Below are 18,654 nucleotides of genomic sequence, written 5' to 3'. Positions count from 1 at the left end.
GCTGCCGAGTAATGGTTATACCTACATATACAACCGTAATATAACATAATCGTAAAAAGAAAGCTACCAAAAACAAATTACTTTTAGGTGATAATAGCAACCAATAGTATGTATGATTTCAGATCCACTTTTAGTAGGGAATGTTTTACTTAACTAAAGAATGTTGACGTAAATAATACTGCATCATATTAATCGAACAACAGTAAACTTGCAATAAAAATAAAATAATGAAGATACATTTGCACTGCGTTGGGGCCTGGTTTGGCATACTTTCTAGTGGTTTAGCTCCGCGACGACATCACGTTTCCCATGTTAAGAATTGTTTATTGAAGTCATGATGTGACCTTAACATTGTATTTTACGATTGTCTCGTCACCGGTCCGAGCACTGACATTTCAATGGAGAAGGTGAACGTAGGTCGCGGCGTGAGCCACAGCACGAAGCACGTGGCCAGATCTCCCAACACCTATCATTCGAAGTCTTCTTGTGACAAAGCGAATCCCTTGTGAAGATCGATCTTATTCTATCTAGCATAAATGATTATTAAACACAATTATTCCCATAGCGAATGATGTCACGTATTTTCTTCCTAAAGAACGACTTCAGTGCAGTTATTGGTATACAAGATCGTAAATAGTGTTTAGATTTCTCAATGTGTAAATCGGAAAATAAACGATCATTCCATTTCCCTCCCGAGCTACCGTTTCTTTGGCATTTCTCTTAATGTATCCGGTACGTTATCAGGGCCGGGAGTGAACAAAATTTGCATCTCGTAGTCGCGTCCACGTAAAGTCGATTGTGGGTGCTCACGATTTAACGCCTGCATTAATGCATTATTCAAAGGAGTTTTCATTAGGCTATTTCTATCAGAAAGGAGAATCGCTCTCTCGTTAAATGTACGGATGGCATGACGACTGCCCTTATTCGGCGCAAATTCGATCAGCACACGAACATATATCCTTAATCCAATGAAAGCATTTCTATCAAAATTACAAGAGATGTCCACCTTATAATATATTATACCCTACACAGAAATGAGTGGTGACTCATTACTCACCATCAATTGAACAACCTTCCCGTCTCTTTATTCCAATATTAATATATTGTACACCATCCTGTCACGAGTAAGCCTTTTTTAAATTAATCCGTGTCTATTAATATAGAATATTATTGCTGTTCTAAAAAAGAGCATTATCATAAACGTGTCAAATATTATTGTAATGATGCATAATTTTTTTAAATATCTGTGATTTAATAAAACGGGCCTGTAGTAGAACCAGTCGTAAAGAGACCGATTCCGTTTGGTCAGCCGGGTCAAGACAGGTTTATCAACCCCACATACTCCGCGCATTCACGGATACAAACTACGGTATACTTTCCACATTAATGAGCGTGCATCCCGTTCACATTGCCCTAAATTACAGGTTTACTTTACTATTAAGCAATAAATTTACGGTCGCAGTTTAATCTATAAATACATAAAACTTGATTTTAATTTGAGAAGGTGGTTCCCAAACTGTTACTGATAGTAAAATAATGGCATGATCATTTAGAAGCGAAAAAATTACTGCCAATATTATGAAAAATTTTCGAGGATCCGTATGAAGTGTTTATTGTACTTAAATTATAAAGTAAACGAATTTAAAATGAAAAGCATAGTTTAAATTAAGTAAACAAGAAGTTATTATTACTGAATTCATATCACACTAAACGTAATAAAACAAAAATGCTGTATCTATTCTCGTAAGCAAATAAAGTGCTCTCAGACTTGTCACCTACTCATGTAAACAAAGAGCAACACTGACCGGGTTAACCTTGAATGGTAGATGTGCGTGGAGAGTCACTAAGGAAAAATATGCCATTGATGCAAGCGGCGTGCGTGCGCCGTATAACGGTTGCCACGAGCCGAATAAGTGGTTTAGCGTTGTAAGTGGAATGATAATGTTCACAGCCACACGTCTTGTCACGCGATTTCACTACCATTCGTCTGTCAACATTCGTCTATGCTGTCCTTGAAGTGATTTTCAATGTTTCAGCCTAGTTTCTTGGTAGAAACAATGATAACACTTCAATTGCAAATTAATTAAAATTATATAATAGCCCTAGAAGATATAGTCACATAGATTTCTTTTTTATTATTATAGAGCAACGTATTAGAAGCAATGTTGACACGTCTTCAAAAGTTTAGAATGTGTTTTATTTTATAAAGTTTGAAGCAAAATATAGACAACTATTTTGTGTAACCAATTAGGAAGTAGGTTGAACGCCATTTCGCTGTCAGCAGACTGCTTTGGAGACACAATGCGCTGCTAACGAGACACAGTGTCGGTCAATCACAAATGGCTTCGTAGAACACCTTAATTCAGACTTTATTCCTGATGTCGTCCTTACATCGAATAAAGATTTCACTCGAAAGATTTAAAGCAAATTCGCAACTCCTCGCAACGACTCTTTTTCGTTACCGCCGAATGATCTTGAACGTATTTTAATACATTCCCCTGCGAAACTTCAATAATGAGCACATCATGCAAATGCCGGAACTTGATGATAACCGCTGTTAAAATTTATGCGGCAACAGCTATATACCCTACAAAATAAAAATAAATAATAGCAAATGCACAATCAAATTAAAATAGAAGCCGGAAAGGGACTTTTACAATCCCTTATTATACTAAAGTACAATCTTGTTTATAATTATAACCAGAGGGTGTAAATTCTTATAAATCTGGTTTGCGTATACATGTCATACACCTCTCTGCATTACATTAAAAAAGTTGCAGGAAGAAAGTGCCCGTACTAGTACGAAGAGTTACCTTATCCTTGTCAATGCGGTTAAGCTACTCGCAGGTTAATGTCTGTAAAGCATGTCCTTAATAGAACGCTTTACAACATAACGCACTGCTTTCTCTCTTGAGACTTCCACACTGTAGTTTTTGCACTCTTCCTTTCTAAACTGCGCAAATCAACAGCATGTTTGTTGCGACAACAAAGTGTTAAATATTTTTATTCATATGTCATTTTTAAATTGATGAACAAACTTTGCCCTTTGCAAATATTTACTATATGCAAATACTTATTTATGTTACCTCAAACAGACGACAGCAACCATTGCAAAAAATTACTTTGAAGTGTAATAGTTTGCAAGCTGCCTAAGTTTATACATTTTTTTTAATTTTGGTAACACGGCAACAAAATTGTGGAAATACCTGTCATTACTCTTGCAATTTTCTTTGCCACCGTTAATGGTATTTTTTCTATTTTAATCATTTGATTTTATAATTGTGTTACAATATAAACACTTCTCTGTGGTAATAAAGGTAGAATATGAATTTATTTCAAATCCTAATTAAAACTCACATTCTGTAAACGTTAAAGCCTTACTATGCACGTATTTCACTGTAACTTTAGAAATCAGTTATGTTATTTGTTATAAATACTAGAAGAGACAAATTATATTGACAGTAATATAACTGAATTTGTTATTGATTATTTTTATTATTTACTTTTTACGACAAATTATGTGTGTTAATTCCACGATTGATTTTAGCCATAACATATCATTTACCACAAATAACTTTCTAATGTAAATAGTATTCATTTACCGCGTTTACAACTTTAGTGAGTTGTTATATCACTTTCCGCTATTTTTTCTATGAGAACATGTGTTATCAGCTTTAACGAATCGTGGTCAGTGTACCACGTGTAATTATATATATATATATAATTAAATATTCGATCTTACACGTTTATAAACCTGAGACGCTTCAATGTGCAGACTATAGATGCCAAACGTTTTATAAAAGTACTTCTTTCCCCGCTAGGCTCCTCGGAAAGTTTTTAAAATCCTTCTAAAATTATCTGCGTTATCTTTAACAATGAATATAATCTTCTTTGACAAATTGTATCTAAATTATCTAAAAAGTATTCTTATTTGAACGTACTATATTATATTTTTGTTAAAATACTTCACAAAATTTTCTCACGCAAATCTAATTGCATTTCTTTTTAAGGTAAAATTAACTAATGTTCTTTTTATTTACTAAGAACTAGCTCTTAGAGACTAAACGTCCTTTTCTACATGCACACAAGTTCTTTTCATTAGCAATAAGAAGTTTTCACCGTCCAATTACACTAGAGTTAATGATGCGGGAACGCTTCTTAAACATTGAAGACTTGGGGTTGGAAATGTTTTTAATTTGCGTTTAAAATTTAGTACATTATTTTTGCTAAAAAAAAATTATAAAAAATGCAGGTATAGTAAAATAAAGAAATTTTATTTTTATCTCGGATGCTTCGTATATTTTAGATACCGATAATAATTTAACTTCCTTTGTTTACGTTTTAAGTTTATTCAATTATTGATTCGTTTATTCTGTAAGAAATTCTGAACGTACATCCTTACATATATTTGCAGAATGTTTCAGCAAGTCCTAACCAGCATAACAAATTTGTGATGAAATCGATACGGTCAACCTCGTATGAACACGAAATTTTCTTTCCAATTTTTTTATCTCAACTACATACTAATATAAAAGTTAGAAAAAATATTGAACCAAAACCAAGGAAATCATAGCATAGCATAAAATCATTTTTTTTTCCAAATAATACCTATAATTTAAAATATTGATAATTGATTGATAATATATAGGGAATGAAACAGAATTGGCTTACCGTAATTCGCTAATGAATTTTCATTAGGTCTATATAAAGCGCCCACTCAAACACTCGTTACTATGCTCTCAGCAGTTCAGCTCCTCCAATCGTCACGACTGGGCCACGACAATGTTGAGATTTCCTTATAGTCTGCATTGTGTAAATGTTTAGTTCATTACGACTTTTGTTTTTATTTCATTTAATTGGCTTTTCATTAAATATCTCAGAACAAAAAAATCTTGATCATCATGTAAATACATTTTTAGCAGTAAATTGTGATTTATCAATAATTTTTATAAATGGCTACTTTTTATATGTTAGCTTATTAGCAAGAAACTTAAATTATAAATTAAAAAGCTTTTTCTGGCCTCTTACTAGTTCACGTCATTGTACAGGGTGATAGGTGTAAAAATTTTAAAGAGATAAATGTATATGGCTTTTTTTTCAGCAAATAACTTTTACATATACTTCCAAACACCTTGTTTAAAGTGATCATACTGGAATATGTATTAAATGAATTGAGTTCTTTCTTTAAAATTTGTTACAATTAATAACTTTTAGCAATAGTTAGTTTATTGGGGTCAATAATTTATTAAATAATAAGTTTAAGATGCTGCGATCCAAATTTTGGAAAAGCTGTTTTCTTAGTCTATTACATTATTCATTATTTTAGAAATCATAGATTTTTACATAAGTTATACAATATATTTATTGGCAGTAAATAAGCTATAGGTTCAACTTCTTTAAACCTTTTACATCCAATCAAAAAAGGTTATAACCAATCACAATGTACAGAAAAAATAACATAAAATACTTTTACTAATAAAATGTTAATCTGTACTTTATCACAGGTTTTAAATATTTGACTGCTGTGTAAAAGTTGTACTGTAAATATAAAAAAGTGATTTAAACTTAAATGTCTATGTTCTTCGATGTCCGTTCATTAGACGTAAAGGCTGACAGGTGTGTACGTGTTAAACATATATCTATTGCGGTGTGAGTAGCGGCGCTGCAAATGACATTCTTCGTTGATGCCACAACACACTGGACGGGCTTATTTGGGTCACATACCGATTCTATATAATTGAAGTGCGTTGGTAGTACCGGCAAGTTTCACCGCAAGCAATCTGACAAGAACATAAGAAGCTTCTGACTAATTTGCAGATCGTGCGTTTCGGGCTGCGGTCACGCGCGTGCTTGCCGCAACCGAATTCCGCTACCGGGACGTGAGACGTCGACGAGATGGCACGGCCGTCTATTTCCACGAGTGTCGCAATTCTCCAAACATTACGCCGAGTTCAATGATCATTTAATTTTTTAAAGAGCTATTGTAATTCGAGCAATGTTAGCAAAAAGCTACACGGTGGTACCAAACTTTGAATCACAGGAAAAAGTCTATAACGCACACTATTTCGGCCGCTATGCTAGGTTTAAAGTTGTAATTCAACTTTAGAGTAAACAGAACAATTTCGATGCCTCTACAGAGTCCAAATGACAGTGTTTACTCAGAAATTTAGCTAAACGCTGTCTTTTTTATATTTCTTATTATAAACGTCTGTTACGTCTTCCGGACTAATGAGTCTGAATTGCTACGAGTTGCTGCTATATACACTCTCGTCATTATTGTTACAGTTCTCACAATTAGCCTAACCTGAGTGCAATAAGTTCACTTATCAGTCACCTCTTCACATTGCAGTATTCATGTGGGAAACAATTAATAGGGTTACATTGTAATTATCATCATAACTGAATGTAAATGAAAACACAACCGCATATTTCTTCTCTTATTATCTACTTTTTATATTCTAGTTTTGTTTCTATGCCTAATTATGGAATAGCTTCTGCAATTATGAAACTACATGTAGTAGCACAAACAAAAAGCCTCGGCTTTAATCCTTAGTGCTTAGTTAATTCACACATAACCGCACCGTCGTCCATTATAATCTAATGGAAGTCGAGGGCACTTACGTTTTGATCGGTCATCCGTTTGATTCTATGCATCCGTCGGCCATTACATCAAGTCTTACGCCAAGAGCATGATTAGTGTGCCGTGTCGATCCATCTAATTCTATAAAGAACCCGGAGCGTGTAATCTTGAACTCAATCTATTTATTTATAGAATCTCGATACGTATTTGACATGTTGCGTTTTCTATGCCGTAATAAATACCTAACTTTCGTGTACAAATTAGCTATTTCCAAAATTTTCAAATACTTCTGCAAATGTCTGATATTATCAATAGATTTATCGAGCTAATAAAAGCAATAGACTGTATCAATTTTGTTTTAAACTTTTAGCAAAAATTGACAATTAATTATGCCCTTTACTAAACAAAAATTTATTTTTCTATAAACTGTCATAGTTATAAACGTACCCACGTGTCTGACAGGACGATTAATAAAAATCTTCATTTAAAACTGAAGGCATTGCTAAACTCCAATACTCTGCCTATACTGTAAAGTACATAAATTCTATTTTAGGCGAAAGTTTTTCTCTTAAAGCTCCGCTTGAATCCAAAGCTAATACATTGCGCCGTCACGTTGCAGGTTGCATAACACTGGGCGTGGGAGTTTCTGATACCGGCGCCGTTATGCGACACACGGCCGCCGGTACCGTTCTATTTGCGATTTTATTAAACTATTCGCGTGTATCGCCTCGTAATCCATTACAAATAGTTCGCACCATTAGCGACGTTATATACGCTAGGCGTAAGAATCTATTTAAGCCTCTTTTAGCACAATACTAACAAATCCTTTATTTTTATCATGAATCTATATAATTACTATAATGCATTTCTAATTTTAAGCCCAATTACTGCTGATTAATAAAAAAAAACACTATTACGTTCAGAATAAACTAAAGTTGATAGGTTTAAAAAAATTGTGTTTTCAAAGTGTTTGGTTGTATTCTTTAAATCGGAGTAGGACGTTTGTTGCCAATTAATTTGTGACAAACTTCACTCAAAATTCAACGATTTCAAGAATAATAAATAACGTAATGACAAGTAAGAAAGAGTTTGCAAAATTTAGACTACTACATATAAAAATTTATTATTGTTTATTATCTGTCCCTGAAGATTTTGTACTACTAGAAATTATTGGCCTATCACATTTCGAAAGGCTCAGAGTAATCACTATATACAGGATTGTTGGAAATAGGTAAGACTAGTAAAATAAGTAAAGCTGGTTTGCTGGCAAATGTGCCATAAATCCCTCTAAAGCTTTTACAGCAATAACAAACCACCCATATAATAACTAATACGAATTTACATATTTTTTTGCTTAAATTTTATGTAGGTTTCTTCAATATTTTAAGAATGACTCATTCAGTTCGATGATTGTATTTAAATGTTAAATAAATGTTTAAAAGTTGCGATATCATTTATGGTAAGTTTTCACGTCTCAATATTTGGTTATAGGATACTTTGGTGACTCAGATATAAAGATTTCTCCCACGCTTAAGCCTCCAAGTAAACTTTGTAAATTTTGATCGTATTGGACTTTTAAATTAACGAGTACTATATAATCAGGTCAATATTGAAAGTTGTTTTTACATATTCCAAATTAACACTCTTCTCAGTATTAGCAAAGTCACTATAACACCGTTGATTTCTAACAGCGATATCCGTATTTTAACCATTTTGTGAGTAACTCTTATAAATAGTATCTTCTATCATAATATTGAAAATTGTAAAATTTTAAAAAATTGTACTAATTAAAAAGGCCGAAAAATTATTCATTTTTCTATATATTAATAATGTTAGTGATATATATGTATATATATATATGTATGTATGTATATATATACATATATATATATATATATATATATATGTGTGTGTGTGTCTAAACTATTTATTCCTTGGTTTCTATTAACTTAAAACTAAACCAGAAACCAGAATCTTTTACAATTATTAATATATTCTTTGTCCGTATGGTACATGTAAGTTTGTTATACTAATAATAGGTATAACACTGCGTAAATAATTCATACACTTATTTTTTAAAATTGTCGTCGAAATTACTAAATCCTTGCGACATTATATAGTTAACATTTGCCCTAACGTGAACTAATTAAAATCTTTCAAGGAAGGCATGCCTGATGGAATCCGTTTTGACCGGCGCACGACCACGTTGTACCTGCCTATTAAACATTCCTTTATAAATAGGAGCAGCACCACAAACGGACAAATCCTGGTGGTATCAAATTCTTCTGGGTATTAAATTTGTTACATTTTCGTTTTTTTTATGTTCCCAAAATTTTATAAATTATTTAATTTTGACGAAAAATCATTTGAAATACTGCGATATTCGAATTTTCATATAATTTGAGAATTTTCTACATTCTGTTCACTATGTATTTATGTTTAATAATATTTGTCAATAAACATATTCTAGTAAAAAATTCTTATAACTCATTCTAACAGCTTTTATTGACATAAACTTTTAAGGACCGTTTACTTGCGTTGTAAATTATTTTTTTATTTTTTAAATAATTTAATCGATTAACTACATTCGACCCATTCAATATTGCATAATGTAGAAAATATTATGATCGCATACATAAATGTTTATTACTGCCTTATTTAGCATATAAAAAATAAACCGTTAAAAAATTCTCATATAAATTTGATTTGTAAAACACACGACTCCGATGTAAATATAAAAATACATGGAGGTTATACGTATTGCTGTCAATTTGTTACCATTGCATTTGTACCGTTATTTATTTTCATTGCAAGTGTTTATTTTCTTTTTTGCTTAGAAAATAGTAACTGACGTGATTATCCCGTGAGGCCTATTTATATTACACACAATATAATATTTTTCTTGCTTACATTATAATATTATAATATATACGTAATATTTTAGATATAGTAATTATTTTCACAACGGTACATTTACTTTATGCTTTATAAAAAACTATATCAAAATTTAGTATTAATAAAGAATTAAAATTGGTAACTTTCTTTCCGTCGTATATTTTTTGTTATATCACTGTTAATAATATGATTCATCCAACCTGTGGTAAAGGAATGAATTGCACCTGTTTGTTCAAACGGGATACAAGCGTCCGGTCAAGTCTAAAAATAAAATCTGTAATTAATAACACACGTAACCACTTTCAGAAAGATATTTATTCTGAACATAATTTTAATTAATATTTCAAATAAATGTTTAACTTATGTATGAATTTATTAAAAAGTACCAAACTCGATATAAATGATCTCCCATCTTCGGCGTATTGGTCCAAAAGCTCTCTGGCGTTATGGTAACGATTCCCGTATCATTACTTAATGATATAAAATATAAAAAATATTTAAATAAAAATTACGCTTTGTCACACGCTTGTTGCTTTCTTTCTAGACTGTGTGTGTAGTGCTGTTTCTGTTTAAGCATAGATCTTTATTGAACGGTAGTGAACAGAGGTTGTACTACAGCCGGCGTGATAATGCCTAGTCGTTGTCCAAAGGCTGGTACGACGCTGACCCCTGACCGCAATCGTGCACTCGAAACCGTTCTTAGCCTGTGACCAATCGTTTACCGCTACCAATACCATACCAATTATTGTATGTGTAATTGCATTTAAATACCTTCGTGAAATTGTGTTCTGCTTGTTGTAGATTTTGTCACGATAAGTCAATTGTATTTTGCAGTAAGAAGATTAAAATGTTTTTTTTTTTTCTTTAAATAAAAAAGAAGTTCTTAATTACCTATGTCCTGTTTACGTAAATAAATATCTATTTATTGACTTACGTATTTATTTTAGCAAGAAACTTGATAGTCACAACCTTTACCCAATTTTAGATACTCATTATAGCGCAAATATTTATATTAATAAATTTAGTTTTCTCTTTTCTTAAATATTCTACAACACTAAATTTTTTTTGGGTTTAATAAAATACGTGTAATATTAATATCGTATTGAGTAGTCGAGTTTGAACGCTGCTTAAAATTTTGTTAGTAAGCTTCTTTGCTCTTTTTGGTTAATCGACAACATTTACTTAGAAATATTAAAAACTCTACGTCATTGCCTTTAACAGTACTTTTATCCGCCAGACGTCCTTTTAGTGAGTGATATTGTAATCACGCTCGTTGATGTCTTTTGTTCAAATGAAAATGATGTGTCCGTTTTTTTAATGTTTTAAAACATTTTTGATGAAGTGAATATCAATTATTATTTCTATGTATCGAAGTAATTCTTACTCATTTTTTGACCTAGCTTAAATTGCTGCCCAAGTGGCATTTGCCTATTCCGTAGATGCGTGGGGGCAAGGCACAAAGACTGCTTAGCCTAAGAGTCTTTCAAGCTGCGCATTTCGCGGGCTCTTCTTGAGGAGCCTTAGCTCTAGCCGTTACATACTAAAATTTCACCGAAATCGAATAAATCATTTCTACAATACGTTTTGCGAATTAAAAGTTCGCAGAAAGAATTTTTTTAGTAATCTTTCTAAGAACCAACCAAGCAGTACTAAATATAACGTAACACTGTATTGCGTTATAGGCACTGGACCTTATCGTTCACATATACGAATAGAGCCAAGTGCAGCGGTTAGCGCAAAAACCTTCGTCTACCAATACTCTAACGGTTCTACGACACAAGCTCCATTTTTTTCCAAACAAATTTTCATTTCTTCGTGTGACTAATGTCTGGGAAACTCTTATTTCACAGCGAACATAGATTCTTATCAAGATAATTACGAACATTATTATAAAAACAATCCCGACTTAATCTACGTGGGAAATATTTGTCACATGAACAATTGTTCTCCTTCTCGTTTGCTTCTCGCTATTTTGTATATATAAATGCGCTATATTGTGGCTTTAATTGGAATGAAGGTGGTATATTTGTTTTTTTTTTTTGTTGCTGTTTGTATGAATGTTTTTATATCTTCAACTTTTATAAAATATGCTTAGAATAACTTCCACTGATAGGATTGTTGAATTAAACATTGCACGGTATTTTATTAGAGACATGGCAATAATTATCACATGCCACAGAAGATGCACTCACATCCATGACCGCCGCTACTGGAGACACCATAAAATATTTATAGACCAGTTTATGAAACGCGATGCCCCAACTGTTTAAAAAATGCATATCAAGAAAGTATTATTTTGCCGTTTAAATAAAAATTACAAGATACATGTTGCTTTTATTTTTTTCTTTTTTTTTTTTGTTATAATACGTACCTTTTGAACGGGTTACACGTAAGTTGATATTTTTAAGGTATAGCGTCACGGGATACGGTTCAAACGAATTCAACACCCAGTTCATTAACTTTTCACTGGTTTTATAACACTGGCGGGGCCGCACAGTCCTATGGATGACGCGCGCGCAGTATTGTCGCGGGCTTGGTGTCGCGGCCACTCTCCACGAGACACTGAACTTGCCAGAGTGCGCCCCAACGGTTATAACATAACACGTCTGACGTAACCTTAACCTTGCAAGAAGAAGAGGAACGAACCACCGAAGGACGGAGAGAGAGAGCGATAAGCTCGAGAGAAAGGGAGAGATTGCGCTGGACGCTGCTGGTGGCTACCCGAGCAGCGTACTGTACATCCGTCGAGCGGACGCCGGTCGGTCGCGTACTGCATCGCTACACTTTTTCTCTGTTCATATTCGATTTTTTCCAACATCTATGATGCCATTCAAATATTGTTCTAAATAAATGTCTCATATCATTGTATTTTATTTTATAAGTTTTCGTATTTTTTTAGATTGATATGTCGAGAATATTGCCTTTCCTTCCTTATAAATAAAATCGTGCTTGTAATGACGCACATTTTTTTACTTTTTATTGGGTCAATTGTATTTGCGAAATACTTGCTATTGCCAAAACCAATATTTATTCTTTCACTTTTTTTAGGTGCTATGCTACGCCTTTAAAACTGATCATTAATGAAGACTGGGACAGAGAGACTCTTGATAAATCCTTGATGAGTAAAGTCATTTTTTTTTCGGAATTTTTATCCAGCTATAATATTAAAATTTATTATATTATTATTATAGCTTTTACGTAGAAAAAAAATTATGTAAAGTTTATGAATTACACAAAGTTCAAACCTCCCAGCTTCCCAATTTATTTGTTTAATCAAAACTTTAGATACAAATAATTTATAATAATACACCCTTTTAAAGCCTTTCTACCAACCTGTATATATAGGTAACTTTCTTTCCGTGCATAACATAACGACGAACATATACTTTACTAAAATTCACACGTCGTAAAATATGTACATAAATGCTTTATGACAAAGTTTATCATATGTTAGATAAGGCAGGGAATCAATCCATGCTCGTATTAATTGTAAGCTAATACAATTTTTAATAACAACAGTCCGAGAATTTGTTGAAGAACTATTATTATATTGAATAACATTATAATCTGAGATCATTATTTCACTTAACTTCATGCCACGTGTTTGCTTGTTATGGCACTTGGGTACAGACTGAAATTCATCTCTAAGAATTAATGATAGAAACAACAATCAACAGATGTGACAAATCTTTCGTATTCTTGATTTAATGGTGATCTTATTTAATGTTATTAACTGCATAGCCTACTTCTGTCTCCTGTAATCTCTACCAAATAATATTTGTATGCTTCTGTAAAATTTAAACAAATTCGTTATTCTTATTATAGTTCACAAAATAATTAAATTAGAACCTAACACAACTGCAGTTGCTAACAAAGTAAAATAAAACTACATTTGAATTACAATGTTAAATATTTACGGCTGTAAAAGTATCACACATATCGCTATATTTATATGCAAGAGATATTAAGCCCCTAGACTTTCCTCGTATAATTTATAATTTATCTATTTCATATAAACTAACGTACCGGTTACCTACTGGTGAGAGTGCAAACATATTGTTCTAGATATTAAAGCCCGAGCTAGACTATAACGTAAACATAGTCGTAGCAATAGATTATTTGTGCTAATATAATGTTGTCGTATTGTAACAAATTTACAAACTTTATAGTTCTGAGCGATCTTATGGATGTTGTGTGTCAATTAAGTCTAAAGACTATATTTGATTAATAAAATAATAGCATAATTTAATAGTTAAGAATTCTTTTATGCTTCTGCAAATGACTCTGCAATGATTTAGCATTATTATTATTAAACAATCATGGCGACTTTAAATATGAATTAAAGTTAGTGACTTAGCAGTTAAAGTTATATTGAAGTATATCTATTATATTTTAATATAATAGACTCTGAATACTAAATTTTCTTTACTTTCTTAACCAGCCTTGAGAGGTAAACAGAATTGCTAAGAAAAAAGACTTAACTACTAACCTTCTATGATAACTTATATCTACGCGAATATATAAACAAACATAAAACTTCACTTTAACGGATTATATCTCAAATAATTTTTATGTTTATATTATGACCTTGCAAATGTTTACACCCATTGTCTTTGTTATTAGTTTGATATGCTTAAAATGAGCAGTTTTGCGGTTTAGGTATGATTTTTATTACATAATTTGCAGGGTTTCGTATCAATGGAAGCTTTAAGCTACTCCTTAGAAAATGTAGTGATTTTTGTTCTGATTTCAATAGTTACACGAACCATTCAGTAGGAATCGATTTTCTTTTACGAGGATTTATGGTTTATTAAATGTACTGATTTTACTTAATTTACTCTGATATTATTATATCTATTATATATCATTCAATATCCTTTTACTTTAAGGAGAGTATGGTATACAATAAATTAGCACGATATAATGATAATACTTATAAAAAACCCAACAAAACTAAAAAAATGCTTTGCAACCTAACCATAGGGGGTAAGACAAGCGGGGCGTTAACCGGATGGTTAGTGATGAGCTCCACTTACCATCTGTAGACGCTAAGCCTTGTAATTAAATACTGTGGCTTACGATTCCCGGTCGCGGGCTTGTTGTATCGACAGGCGAACACGGAGTAGTACATCATTGCTGCTGCTTCCATCTGTGACAGAATACTCGTTTTGAAGAGGCTAGTAAAACCGAAAGACCTTTTACAAAAACTCTCAAAACAATTATAAATATTTTTTGATTATTTATCCCATAGTATTATCATATTGAGTAAATTGTAAATATAGTTTATGTAAGCGATTGCTGACTGATTCTACTAAAATGTGTGCTAAAAATTGTTTATAAAAAATAAAAAAATGTTTGTATACCTAACCTGAACTATTTACTGATTTAAATTCGTACATTACACCATTGTGTCATTTTTCACACAAATTGACGGTCCTTAAGATTAGGATCCAGAGTTATTTTAGAACACTTGAAAATTTTTTTTTTTCATGAGTTTTTGCGATTTCCGTTGCGATCTCAATAAACAAGAAAGTCACGAAACTTCGTATCGCTTTTGGTGATGGAGCTATATCTAGTGCTACTATCTACAATTTTGCAAGTCAAAACGTGGTCGTTCTGTATCGAATCGTATCTTAGTAAGGATCCGAAGGAGAGGCGTCCTCCAACAACCACTACTAAAATTAACATCGAAGTTGTTCGGTCATAGAGTATGTTTCATGAAAAGTCAACTACAAATTATATCTTTGTTTTCTCTCTGTGTGATGTGACAAATTTAATATATTTTGCATAATTATTTAGTCGCTAGAAAGTTTTGTGCTAGACGAGAAAACGTCGTCGCATTGTTTGGTACCGAGAAATAATTTTGAAATTAGACTTTTTAGCCTCAAATGACGTTTTTAAAGTTGTATCAAGACTAAGATATAATTTTATGTAATGAAACCTAAACGAAATCTTCCCAGTTGGTTGTTTCCTTTAGAAAAATTGCCTACAAAAATTAAGAGAAGAAAAAGCTTAGGGAATCAGACCATCGCCTGTTCTTCGATCTGATGATAGCCTATGCTACAATTATCCTCGAAAACAAGACTACGGTGACAAGAGAGTAAAGTCCCGTTTGATTTAAATAAAAGTTCTAGAACAACCTTCCTCTTGCAGAGTCCTCTTTCATCAACAAAACTTGACAATCGCACAATTGAACACTTAATAGACTATGGCAGTTGGAGATTTGTTCCGCCCTTTCAGTCTTCGACTCGCACCAAGCGACTCGTTTAATACATAAAATAAAAGAAGAATTTCTAAGATTACGACTTCAATGTGCTGAAGAAGTGGTGGCTTCGTTCGAAACCAACATGAAAAAAAACACCCAAGAAAGAGTGATACTTTTCACATTGGTTTTTAATAATGCAACGATTGTGAAAAAAATTATTTTTAAAAGTATATTTAATGTATTTAAAAACTTTTAGTGCCTCTGCTCGTATGTAACATTTTTAAGAGATTAATCGAAAAAATATGTAAAAGTTAAACGTGATGAATAAAATATAACACAAAATGTATTTATAAACACTAACCCAAATATCTGACCTGACCTAAAAACTTTTAAATCGAAACTTTCTTATACATATGTTAAAATGTTTAGCCAAAAGCATAAATTATATATATCTTAGGTTCCTTGTAAAATTTATTTATCACAACCGTAATTTAATTACACGCATTTAATGCGACAAACTACGAAATAATATGCTTAGTGACATCGTTCTGACATCCGGTTTCAAGATGGACACCGACACGACGTTAGTTGGTCTAAATGAGCACAAAAAATGGTTTTAATCGTTAGGTGGACATCTCTGAGTGATATGAATTATACCATTTTAAATTGTCTGAATATACTACCAATTCAAGTAGAATATTAGTGTGAAAATATTTAACAAAGTAAAAATATCAACTGAAGGTATAAGGGGAAATGTATACATTAAATTTACTGAAGAGAAAGCTTGCAAAAATCTTTCCTAGCAATCTTTTCTTGATTAGGAAAGATGTTAAAGGTATTATTTTTTATTATTATTAACCCTTAATTAGGCGCATTGAGAAAATCACTCAATTAGGCGCATGGGGTCTTAAATGACCCCAAAAAAATATTGAGAAAAGAGTATCAAAAAGGAATAAAACTTAATGGATTTCTTTAGTAATTAATAAAGTACTTTAATATACTTAACTTTAAGAAACAAATACTTACTATGACATTAAAAATATTAGAAAAAAAAACAAAAACAGTAAACCTCTCTTTAAACTAATTTTTTTGGCAGAGCCAAGATCAACTTAAGAAATAAAGTTTATTCAGCCTCATCAGCGGAATCTTCTGTTCTGCATCCGACGCAGTAAATCCTTGAGTGTTGCTGACAAATAAATTTACGACACTTGAAACATTTTGGTGGCACTTTTTTGTCGTCCTTTCTAGGACATGATGAACAGCGCCCGCGCTTAGCTGTTGATTGATAAACCGCCTTGTTCACATTATAAACTTCACGGAGCCGTCTTTTTGTTGTCGCTGGTACAGCACGTAGTTGTATGCGACGTTTTTGGTGATCTTCCACATGTGCCGCAGCTATTTTCTTCAAGAAAATCCGTCTTGTATAAGTCAAAGTCTTCTCAGTATTCGCTTTGTGTATGACAAATGGGTTGATGCCAGATATGTTTATACTCCAGGTAAATGTAAAATAATATTTTGTGCTCGGGTCCTTACTGCGTTCGATGGTGGTACTTTACACCATTTCACTTTCGGGCCATTTCTCTGAGTATGTCGAGATAAAAAATAATTATCTTCCGTCGATACAGGGATGTCTTGGATACGTTCAGACTCCTCAATTTCGCTTTCTGAATTATGAGCACTATCAATGACAGCATCGTTTAAAGTTTTGTCTTGCGAATCCGAACCAGCAACATCTTGCTCTTCATCAAACACTTCATCCAGCCATTGCAATATTTGTTTGTCGTTAGGCATTTCAATTCAAAAAAAAAGAAAAAGCATAGAAAAAAACTCAAAAATACATAAAGAAATCATACCGTATCAAAATACACACATACAAAGATAAACAGTAAACAATATACTAATATAAACACAAAAAAAATCACAAAAGTAAAAACTTACCTTTGCCAAAAAATGGAACGTAACTGGGCGCATGGGGTCAGGTCTCTAAAGGACAGCGATGTGTGTGCAAGAGTTAATGTTCTGGATGCGACTAATTTGCGTACCCCGAGGGGAATGAGGAAGCTAGAAAGAGCGTTAGTACGCTCTGAAGACTGTAAGCCATTATTTTTTGAATTTTAAGCGGCCCTGACCCCATGCGCCTAATTAAGGGTTAAACGCCAAAAAGTGACCGAGCTTAAGAGAGGATCATTTTGTAATTTAAGTTTATAGGAATATTTTAATTACTATGAAGTTGAACTAATTGCAGCAGAAACTAATTGTGGAAGGATAATCTGCTTTTATCTTCGATCTTCAATAAATTATTCTATCATATCATTATAAAAATCATTTTTATACAAAGTAAACCGCGGCAAAATCCGGGAATTTTATAAATTCAAAGTTTACGCTTAAGCTGCTTCTAGAGCAATTTGACGGCTATAAAGTGATACTTGATTTTATAAATTACGTTCGTTGTGTGTGCTGGCCTTTTTATTGCATCTTAAAGCAATTTTACTTATCGCAAAGTTATCTTAGCAGAATTACTACATTGTTTTTCTATTTAAAAAATTCAATTTATTACTTACTTTGGAAAATGCTTTAATTTTAAATATCGCAAACATATTATGTGTTTTATTAAAGACAAAAAAAACGATTTATAACAAACTTACATTAACATACAGCCTTACAGTCCTACTAGTTGTGTTATGTTATACATTCACCACCAGCCTACGTTCATCCTCTTCTGGATACAGATCTTACCCAACGCTTCTCGTCCTATGCGGTTTGGAAAGAGAGCGCTTTATTTTCCAAAACTTTCCTTACCAATCTATAACACCTTTACTAATCCTACAAACTAATTACATGCAACTATCGTCATTTTAGCTAAAGACCCACTGCAAGGCATAGACCTCCCCTAAAAATATCTTTAGGGGGAATATACCATAATCACCACGTAAGACACGCGGGTTGGTGATCGCAGTTTGGTATTATGGTACGC

General features: G+C 32.5%; 2 protein-coding genes across 6 annotated transcripts in view; one reads left to right on the top strand and one right to left on the bottom strand.

The window, feature by feature from the left end:
* Positions 1–12,024, bottom strand: part of LOC137927251 (uncharacterized) — a 37,084-nt gene extending 25,060 nt beyond the window's left edge. For both annotated transcript variants that reach the window (XM_068771033.1, XM_068771040.1), the window contains exon 1: positions 11,847–12,024. The gene's annotated coding sequence lies outside the window, so the exon portion shown is untranslated. The remainder of the gene's footprint in view (positions 1–11,846) is intronic.
* Positions 1–18,654, top strand: part of Atg16 (Autophagy-related 16) — a 159,997-nt gene that overhangs the window by 49,727 nt on the left and 91,616 nt on the right. The window lies entirely within an intron of this gene.

Source organism: Battus philenor, unplaced genomic scaffold (genome assembly GCF_028537555.1).
Source record: "Battus philenor isolate CCGP_79_NKW_IND1 unplaced genomic scaffold, ilBatPhil1.0.hap1 SCAF_10, whole genome shotgun sequence".
Taxonomy (NCBI): domain Eukaryota; kingdom Metazoa; phylum Arthropoda; class Insecta; order Lepidoptera; family Papilionidae; genus Battus; species Battus philenor.
This window is presented reverse-complemented; position numbering and strand designations above follow the sequence as displayed.